The sequence below is a fragment of the Bufo gargarizans genome, chromosome 6, assembly GCF_014858855.1.
Source record: "Bufo gargarizans isolate SCDJY-AF-19 chromosome 6, ASM1485885v1, whole genome shotgun sequence".
Taxonomy (NCBI): Eukaryota; Metazoa; Chordata; class Amphibia; order Anura; family Bufonidae; genus Bufo; species Bufo gargarizans.
In genome coordinates, this window is record NC_058085.1 from 75,675,271 (window position 1) to 75,684,294 (window position 9,024).

A 9,024-nucleotide genomic window follows, 5' to 3' on the forward strand; every position below is an offset into this window, starting at 1 on the left:
GATATTAAAAATAATAATAATAATAATAAAAAAGATACCATTATCAAAATAGACGGTGAGGAAAATATGCAGGCTATTTTAAATAAGGTACACCTTTTTTATACTGAACTTTTTAATGTCAAATCTGTGGATCAGCCCCTTTTAGAAGACTCACTGAAGGAGGTCACTACTGTTTTAGATCCTGTCTCACAGCAGGTTTTATCACAGGAGTTGACTGAGCAGGGGGTTTTAGAGACAATCAAGAGTTTTAAAGCAGGGAAGGTACCTGGACCTGATGGTATACCCATTGAGTTTTATGTAACGTTTTATGACCTTTTTAAAGATTACTTGTTTTATCTTTTTAATGAGGTTTTTAAATCAAAAACTTTACTAGGATCCTGGAGGAAGGGTGAGGTCTCCTTATTATACAAAAAAGGGGACAAAACTGACTTAAAAAATTGGAGACCAATAACCCTTCTGAATGCCGATTACAAAATAATGGCAAAGATCTGTGCGAACCGCCTAAAAAAAGTCATCTCCAAGACGATCCACCACAATCAAGTCTGCGGCATTCCTGGGAGAAGCATTTGGGACAACTTGAACTTAATAAACGATTGCATTGAAGACACAAAGTCAAGGGGGGGTAAATTAGCCATTTTATCCATTGACTTTGAAAAAGCATTTGATCGTGTCTCTCATTTTTATCTTTTTAAGGTTTTAGAAAAGATCGGTATACCAGAAGGTTTTTTATTGTCTCTTAAAGCATTTTATAATAACTGTACAAGCAGAATTTTAGTGAATGGTTTTAAGACACAGGACGTTATTTTAAACTCCGGAGTAAAGCAGGGGTGTCCCTTATCCCCACTACTTTTTATCTGTGCGTTAGAGCCTCTTTTATGTGTGCTACGGAAAGACAAAGAAATCTGTGGAGTCCCCCTGCCCGGTGGAGGGGGACTCGAGGCCAAAGCAGTGGGGTATATGGATGACGTTGCGGTGTTGTGTAGGGGCGCCCCGTCGCTCCGGAAAACTTTGGACCATATTAGTTTTTATTGCCGTGCTTCTGGGTTTAAAATAAATCTTAATAAAAGTAATTAGAGTTGAGCGGACACCTGGCTGTTCGGGTTCGAGAAGTTCGGCCGAACTTCCCGGAAATGTTCGGGTTCGGGATCCGAACTTCGTCCCGAACCCGAACCACATTGAAGTCAAAGGGAACCCGAACTTTTCGGCACTAAAAAGGCTGTAAAACAGCCCAGGAAAGGGCTAGAGGGCTGCAAAAGGCAGAGACATGTAGGTAAATGCCATGCAAACAAATGTGGATAAAAAAATGAATTAAAATAAAAATAAAATAAATAAAAATTAACCAATATCAATTGGAGAGAGGTCCCATAGCAGAGAATCTGGCTTCACGTCACCCACCACTGGAACAGTCCATTCTCAGATATTTAGGCCCCGGCACCCAGGCAGAGGAGACAGGTCCCGTAACAGAGAATCTGTCTTCATGTCATAGCAGAGAATCAGGATTTACGTCAGCCACCACTGCAACAGTCCATTGGCATATATTTAGGCCCAGCACCCAGGCAGAGGAGAGAGGTCCCGTAACAGAGAATCTGTCTTCATGTCAGCAGAGAATTAGTCTGCATGTCATAGCAGAGAATCAGGCTTCACGTCACCCAACATTGGAACAGTCCATTGGCATATATTTAGGCCCCGGCACCCAGACAGAGGAGAGGTTCATTCAACTTTGGGTAGCCTCGCAATATAATGGTAAAATGAAAATAAAAATAGGATTGAATGAGGAAGTGCCCTGGAGTACAATAATATATGGTTAAGGGGAGGTAGTTAATGTCTAATCTGCACAAGGGATGGACAGGTCCTGTGGGATCAATGCCTGGTTTATTTTTATGAACGTCAGCTTGTCCACATTGGCTGTAGACAGGCGGCTGCGTTTGTCTGTAATGACGCCCCCTGCCGTGCTGAATACACGTTCAGACAAAACGCTGGCCGCCGGGCAGGCCAGCACCTCCAAGGCATAAAAGGCTAGCTCTGGCCACGTGGACAATTTAGAGACCCAGAAGTTGAATGGGCCTGAACCATCAGTCAGTACGGGAAGGGGTGTGCACACGTACTGTTCCACCATGTTAGTGAAATGTTGCCTATCAGGTGGTGGTGCAGTTAGCTGTGGCGTGTTGACAAAACTTTTCCACATCTCTGCCATGCTAACCCTGCCCTCAGAGGAGCTGGCCGTAACACAGCTGCCTTGGCGACCTCTTGCTCCTCCTCTGCCTTGGCCTTGGGCTTCCACTTGTTCCCCTGTGACATTTGGGAATGCTCTCAGTAGCGCGTCTACCAACGTGCGCTTGTACTCGCGCATCCTCCTATCACGCTCCAGTGCAGGAAGTAAGGTGGGCACATTGTCTTTGTAGCGTGGATCCAGCAGGGTGGCAACCCAGTAGTCCGCACAGGTTAAAATGTGGGCAACTCTGCTGTCGTTGCGCAGGCACTGCAGCATGTAGTCGCTCATGTGTGCCAGGCTGCCCAGGGGTAAGGACAAGCTGTCCTCTGTGGGAGGCGTATCGTCATCGTCCTGCCTTTCCCCCCAGCCATGCACCAGTGATGGGCCCGAGCTGCGTTGGGTGCCACCCCGCTTTGACCATGCTTTATCCTCATCCTCCTCCACCTCCTCGTCCTCCAGTAGTGGGTCCTGGCTGGCCACATTTGTACCTGGCCTCTGCTGTTGCAAAAAACCTCCCTCAGAGTCACTTCGCAGAGACTGGCCTGAAAGTGCTAAAAATGACCCCTCTTCCTCCTCTTCCTGGGCCACCTCCTCTTCCATCATCGCCCTAAGTGTTTTCTCAAGGAGACATAGAAGTGGTATTGTAACGCTGATAACGGTGTCATCGCCACTGGCCATGTTGGTGGAGTACTCGAAACAGCGCAACAGGGCACACAGGTCTCGCATGGAGGCCCAGTCATTGGGTGGGCACGTCGCATATGAGGCGGTGAGCGGAAAGGCCAAAGTTACGCTGTAGCGCAGACAGACAAGCAGCGGCAGGATGTGAACGCCGGAAGCGCGAACAGACGGCCCGCACAGCAGCTCTGACATGTCGGGGTAGTTGTGAATGAACTTCTGCACCACCAAATTCAGCACATGCGCCAGGCAAAGGATGTGCGTCAAACCGGCTAGTCCCAGAGCTGCAACGAGATTTCGCCCATTATCGCACACCACTATGCCGGGCTTGAGGCTCACCGGCAGCAACCACTCGTCGGTCTGTTGTTCTATACCACGCCACAACTCCTGTGCGGTGTGGGGCCTGTCCCCCAAACATATGAGTTTCAGAATGGCCTGCTGACGTTTACCCCGGGCTGTGCTGAAGTTGGTGGTGAAGGTGTGTGGCTGACTGGATGAGCAGGTGGAAGAAGAGGAGGAGGAGGAGGTAGCAACAGGAGGCAAAGAATGTTGCCCTGCGATCCTTGGCGGCGGAAGGACGTGCGCCAAACAGCTCTCCGCCTGGGGCCCAGCTGCCACTACATTTACCCAGTGTGCAGTTAGGGAGATATAGCGTCCCTGGCCGTGCTTACTGGTCCACGTATCTGTGGTTAGGTGGACCTTGCTACAGATGGCGTTGCGCAGTGCACACTTGATTTTATCGGATACTTGGTTGTGCAGGGAAGGCACGGCTCTCTTGGAGAAGTAGTGGCGGCTGGGAACAACATACTGTGGGACAGCAAGCGACATGAGCTGTTTGAAGCTGTCTGTGTCCACCAGCCTAAATGACAGCATTTCATAGGCCAATAGTTTAGAAATGCTGGCATTCAGGGCCATGGATCGAGGGTGGCTTGGTGGGAATTTACGCTTTCTCTCAAATGTTTGTGAGATGGAGAGCTGAACACTGCCGTGTGACATGGTTGAGATGCTTGGTGACGGAGGTGGTGGTACTGTATCCCCTGTTTGCTGGGCAACAGGTGCCAACGTTCCTCCAGAGGCGGAGGAAGAGGCCGAGGCGGCAGCAGCAGAAGAGGCCGAGGCGGCAGCAGCAGAAGAGGCCGAGGCGGCAGCAGCTAAGAGGTAGCACGGGGAGCCTGAGTGACTTCCTTGTTTTTAAGGTGTTTACTCCACTGCAGTTCATGCTTTGCATGCAGGTGCCTGGTCATGCAGGTTGTGCTAAGGTTCAGAACGTTAATGCCTCGCTTCAGGCTCTGATGGCACAGCGTGCAAACCACTCGGGTCTTGTCGTCAGCACATTGTTTGAAGAAGTGCCATGCCAGGGAACTCCTTGAAGCTGCCTTTGGGGTGCTCGGTCCCAGATGGCGGCGGTCAGTAACAGGCGGAGTCTCTTGGCGGCGGGTGTTCTGCTTTTGCCCACTGCTCCCTCTTTTGCTACGCTGTTGGCTCGGTCTCACCACTGCCTCTTCCTCCGAACTGTGAAAGTCAGTGGCACGACCTTCATTCCATGTGGGGTCTAGGACCTCATCGTCCCCTGCATCGTCTTCCACCCAGTCTTGATCCCTGACCTCCTGTTCAGTCTGCACACTGCAGAAAGACGCAGCAGTTGGCACCTGTGTTTTATCATCATCAGAGACTTGCTGAGGTGGTATTCCCATGTCCTCATCATCAGGAAACATAAGTGGTTGTGCGTCAGTGCATTCTATGTCTTCCACCGCTGGGGAAGGGCTAGGTGGATGCCCTTGGGAAACCCTGCCAGCAGAGTCTTCAAACAGCATAAGAGACTGCTGCATAACTTGAGGCTCAGACAGTTTCCCTGATATGCATGGGGGTGATGTGACAGACTGATGGGGTTGGTTTTCAGGCGCCATCTGTGTGCTTTCTGCAGAAGACTGGGTGGGAGATAATGTGAACGTTCTGGATCCACTATCGGCCACCCAATTGACTAATGCCTGTACCTGCTCAGGCCTTACCATCCTTAGAACGGCATTGGGCCCCACCATATATCGCTGTAAATTCTGGCAGCTACTGGGACCTGAGGTAGTTGGTACACTAGGACGTGTGGATGTGGCCGAACGGCCACGTCCTCTCCCAGCACCAGAGGGTCCACTAACACCACCACGACCATGTCCACGTCCGCGTCCCTTACTAGATGTTTTCCTCATTGTTATCGTTTACCACAACAACAAAAATATTATTTGGCCCAATGTATTGAATTCAAATTCAGGCCTTTTTTTTACAGACACCTAACACTATCTGGCTATCTATTTAGGTACCGTATTACACTAATACAGGCACAGCAGTAAACACAGATTTAGCGGACTATGAATTTGAGGCCTAGTATTTAGGCGCTGGTTGACAGGTATACGTTTTACGGACAGAATAAGACTGGGATATGCACAGTAGCGTGTGTGTGTGAAGTTATTGAGAATGACCCTATCAGCACCTTAAGTCTGATATACCCTTTTAGGGATGTATTTAAAGTAGGCCTGATACAGCAGAAACCACTAAATTAGGAAATTGCTAAATTGGGAATTGTATTTCAACCCAGAACAAAAAATGTGCTTTGACGGACACTAAATAACTTGCCCAGCCACAACAATACAGCAGTAACGACAGATTTAGCTGGATATAAATTTGAGGCCTAGTATTTAGGCGCTGGGTGACAGGTATAGTTTTACTGACAGAATTAGACTTGGAAATGCACAGTAGCGTGTGTGTGAAGTTATTCAGAATGACCCTATGTGCACCTTGAATCTGATATACCCTTTTAGGGATGTATTTAAAGTAGGCCTGATACAGCAGAAACCACTAAATTGGGAATTGCATTTCAAACCAGAACAAAAAATGTGCTTTGACGGACACTAAATAACTTGCTCAGCCACAACAGTACAGCAGTAACGACAGATTTAGCTGGATATAAATTTGAGGCCTAGTATTTAGGCGCTGGGTGACAGATATAGATTTACTGACAGAATTAGACTTGGAAATGCACAGTAGCGTGTGTGTGAAGTTATTCAGAATGACCCTATGTGCACCTTGAATATTATATACCTTTTTAGGGATAGATTTAAAATAGCTCTGATACAGCAGAAACCACTAAATTAGGAAATTGCTAAATTGGGAATTGTATTTCAACCCAGAACAAAAAATGTGCTTTGACGGACACTAAATAACTTGACCAGCCACACTAGTAACGACAGATTTAGCTGGATATAAACTTGAGGCCTAGTATTTAGGCGCTGGGTGACAGGTTTACGTTTACTGACAGAATTAGACTGGAATATGGCCAAAAAATAACCACACTATTGATGGTTAAATGCACTTGGTGTGACAGCTTGACCAACCACACTACTGAGGGTTAAATGCACTTGGTGACAGGCGCAGCTTGCCCCTGATGTAGTATATGGCCAAAAAATAAACAGACTATTGCTGGTTAAATGCACTTGGTGTGACAGCTTCACCCTGATGTAGGATTTAGCCAAAAAACAACCACACCATTGAGGGTTAAATGCACTTGGTGACAGCTTGCCCCTGATGTAGTATATGGCCAAAAAATAAACAGACTATTGCTGGTTAAATGCACTTGGTGTGACAGCTTCACCCTGATGTAGGATTTAGCCAAAAAACAACCACACCATTGAGGGTTAAATGCACTTGGTGACAGGCGCAGCTTGCCCCTGATGTAGTATATGGCCAAAAAATAAACAGACTATTGCTGGTTAAATGCACTTGGTGTGACAGCTTGACCCTGATGTAGGCTTTAGCCAAAAAACAACAACACCATTGAGGGTTAAATGCACTTGGTGGCAGCTTGTGCTGGCGCAACACAAGACACAAAATGGCCGCCGATCACCCCAGAAAAAAGTGACTGAAAAACGCTCTGGACAGCCTAAAAACAGTGAGCAATTCAATAGCAGCAGTTCAATCATCCACAGCTGCAGATCGATCAATGGATGGAGTCTTTTGGAGGAGTTAATCAGCCTAATCTCGCCCTACTGTCGCAGCTGCAACCTCTCCCTACGCTAATCAGAGCAGAGTGACGGGCGGCGCTATGTGACTCCAGCTTAAATAGAGGCTGGGTCACATGGTGCTCTGGCCAATCACAGCCATGCCAATAGTAGCCATGGCTGTGACGGCCTCTTGTGGCAAGTAGTATGACGCTTGTTGATTGGCTGCTTTGCAGCCTTTCAGAAAGCGCCAAGAAAGCGACGAACACCGAACCCGAACCCGGACTTTTACGAAAATGTTCGGGTCCGTGTCACGGACACCCCAAAATTCGGTACAAACCCGAACTATACAGTTCGGGTTCGCTCATCCCTAAAAGTAATATTTTAAATATCGGTAGTATGGTTTTAAGAGATATTGACGTTCCTGTGTCCGATTCTATTACCATTTTAGGTGTCTCCTTCAGTGAGTCCAATAACGGTTTTTATAGCTGGGGCATGGTGGAAAATAAGGTAAAACAGAATATAAGCATGTGGAGCATGAGGAAACTTACGATGGAGGGGAAAATTTTAATTATAAAAATGATTATTTTACCCCTTTTATTGTATCTAAGTGTGGCGTTTCCCACTCCATCAGATGTACTCAAAAGAATTACTAAAAATTGTTTTACCTTCTTCTGGAACTCCAAAATGGAAAAGCTAAAAAGAGAGTATGTAGTAAAAATAAAAGAGAAAGGTGGTAAAGATTTTCCGGATTTTAACAGGTTTTTATTAATAAGTATTTTAGTTACTGTTTTAATGCTCTTTTTAAAGAACACTATTGGTCTTATTTCTTACGTTTTAATACTGGTTATTTTATGCATAGATTTAAGTGGTTCAAAACTATTTTATCTGTGCCTTACGCTTTTAATTTACCAGAAAGTTATAAGATTTTAGAAAAAATTGTGTTGAATTTTAATCTAAAAGAAAAGAGTATTGAAGAATTAAAAAACAGTAAACAGTTAATAAAAGATTTAAGAGGAAAGGAGATGACGTGTGATATAAGAAATTATAGAGAAGAAACGTGTAAATTAATATGGAAAAATATTAATGCCTCTTATCTTTTTAATTCCCAGAAGGACTTTGATTGGAGTTGCGTTCACCAGTGTCTTCCATGCCGGGCATTCCAGTGCCGCAGGGGATACGTAAGGTCTGCCATCTGCACAAGAGAAAGGTGCCAAGACGACGAGACAATCAAACATCTGCTATGGACCTGCGCCTTTGCAAGAGAGTGTTGAAGTAGGGTGCTTCCGCTGATCAAGAAGATGGCAGGCCTAAGAGACATTACATACAATATGATTTTATACGGATCCCTGGAATGCCCAACAGCCTCTGAAACGGCTGTGACATGGAAGACGATGAACTGCGTAAAAGAAACTCTATGGAAAGCCAGAAATATTTTAGTTTTTAAACATGATATTTTAACAGTGGATGATGTTCTGGGTTTGTGTTTTAGTGAGATGTATATTTATTTTTTAATCGATAAAAAAGTTAATACCGCCGCAGAGAGGATATGGTTTTTAGGCGAATGGAATTCTAATATATGATTTTATTCCTTTAACCATGTTCTTGTAACTATTTATATTCCTCTTTTCTGTAATGTTGTGAAACCTGTTTTGTTATTCTTTTAATAAATATGGCGTCCCTGCGAAGGGATAGTCAACTTAAAAAAAAATAATAATCTGTTCTTATCAGTTTAATATCTGATACGTCCCCTATCTGGGGACCATATATTAAATGGATTTTTCAAACAGGGAGATGGAAAAAGAGCTTGCTCTGTCCACTCCACGCATTGACCTGGTATTGCAGTACCTCCAGGACCGGTGCACCCTTTCTATTCCAGTATGAAAAAACTGAATGAAATTGAGAGATGGATTGTAAGCATCCTGCCAGCAAGCAAGTGTCAAGTTGCTGTGTCCTGCCTCAGGAGTCTGCACTTCAGATTCTCCCCTGTGAGGGTTGTGCTGTGCTGCTTTCTGCATACCTGCATCTAGCCTGTCAATTTCCTAATTGCATCAGCTGTGTGTGGGTTTGTTCCAGCACCAAGCAACCCAGCCAGCCAGTCACCTCTCCAAACACCCCAAATCCAATTAAGATTGATGGCTTAATTGTTAG

The 9,024-nt window shown here is 45.6% G+C and overlaps 1 pseudogene; it reads left to right on the forward strand.

Moving 5' to 3' along the window:
* The first annotated feature begins 8,568 nt into the window (after window positions 1–8,568).
* On the forward strand, window positions 8,569–8,743 carry LOC122942693 (annotated as a pseudogene).
* Window positions 8,744–9,024: the final 281 nt, after the last annotated feature.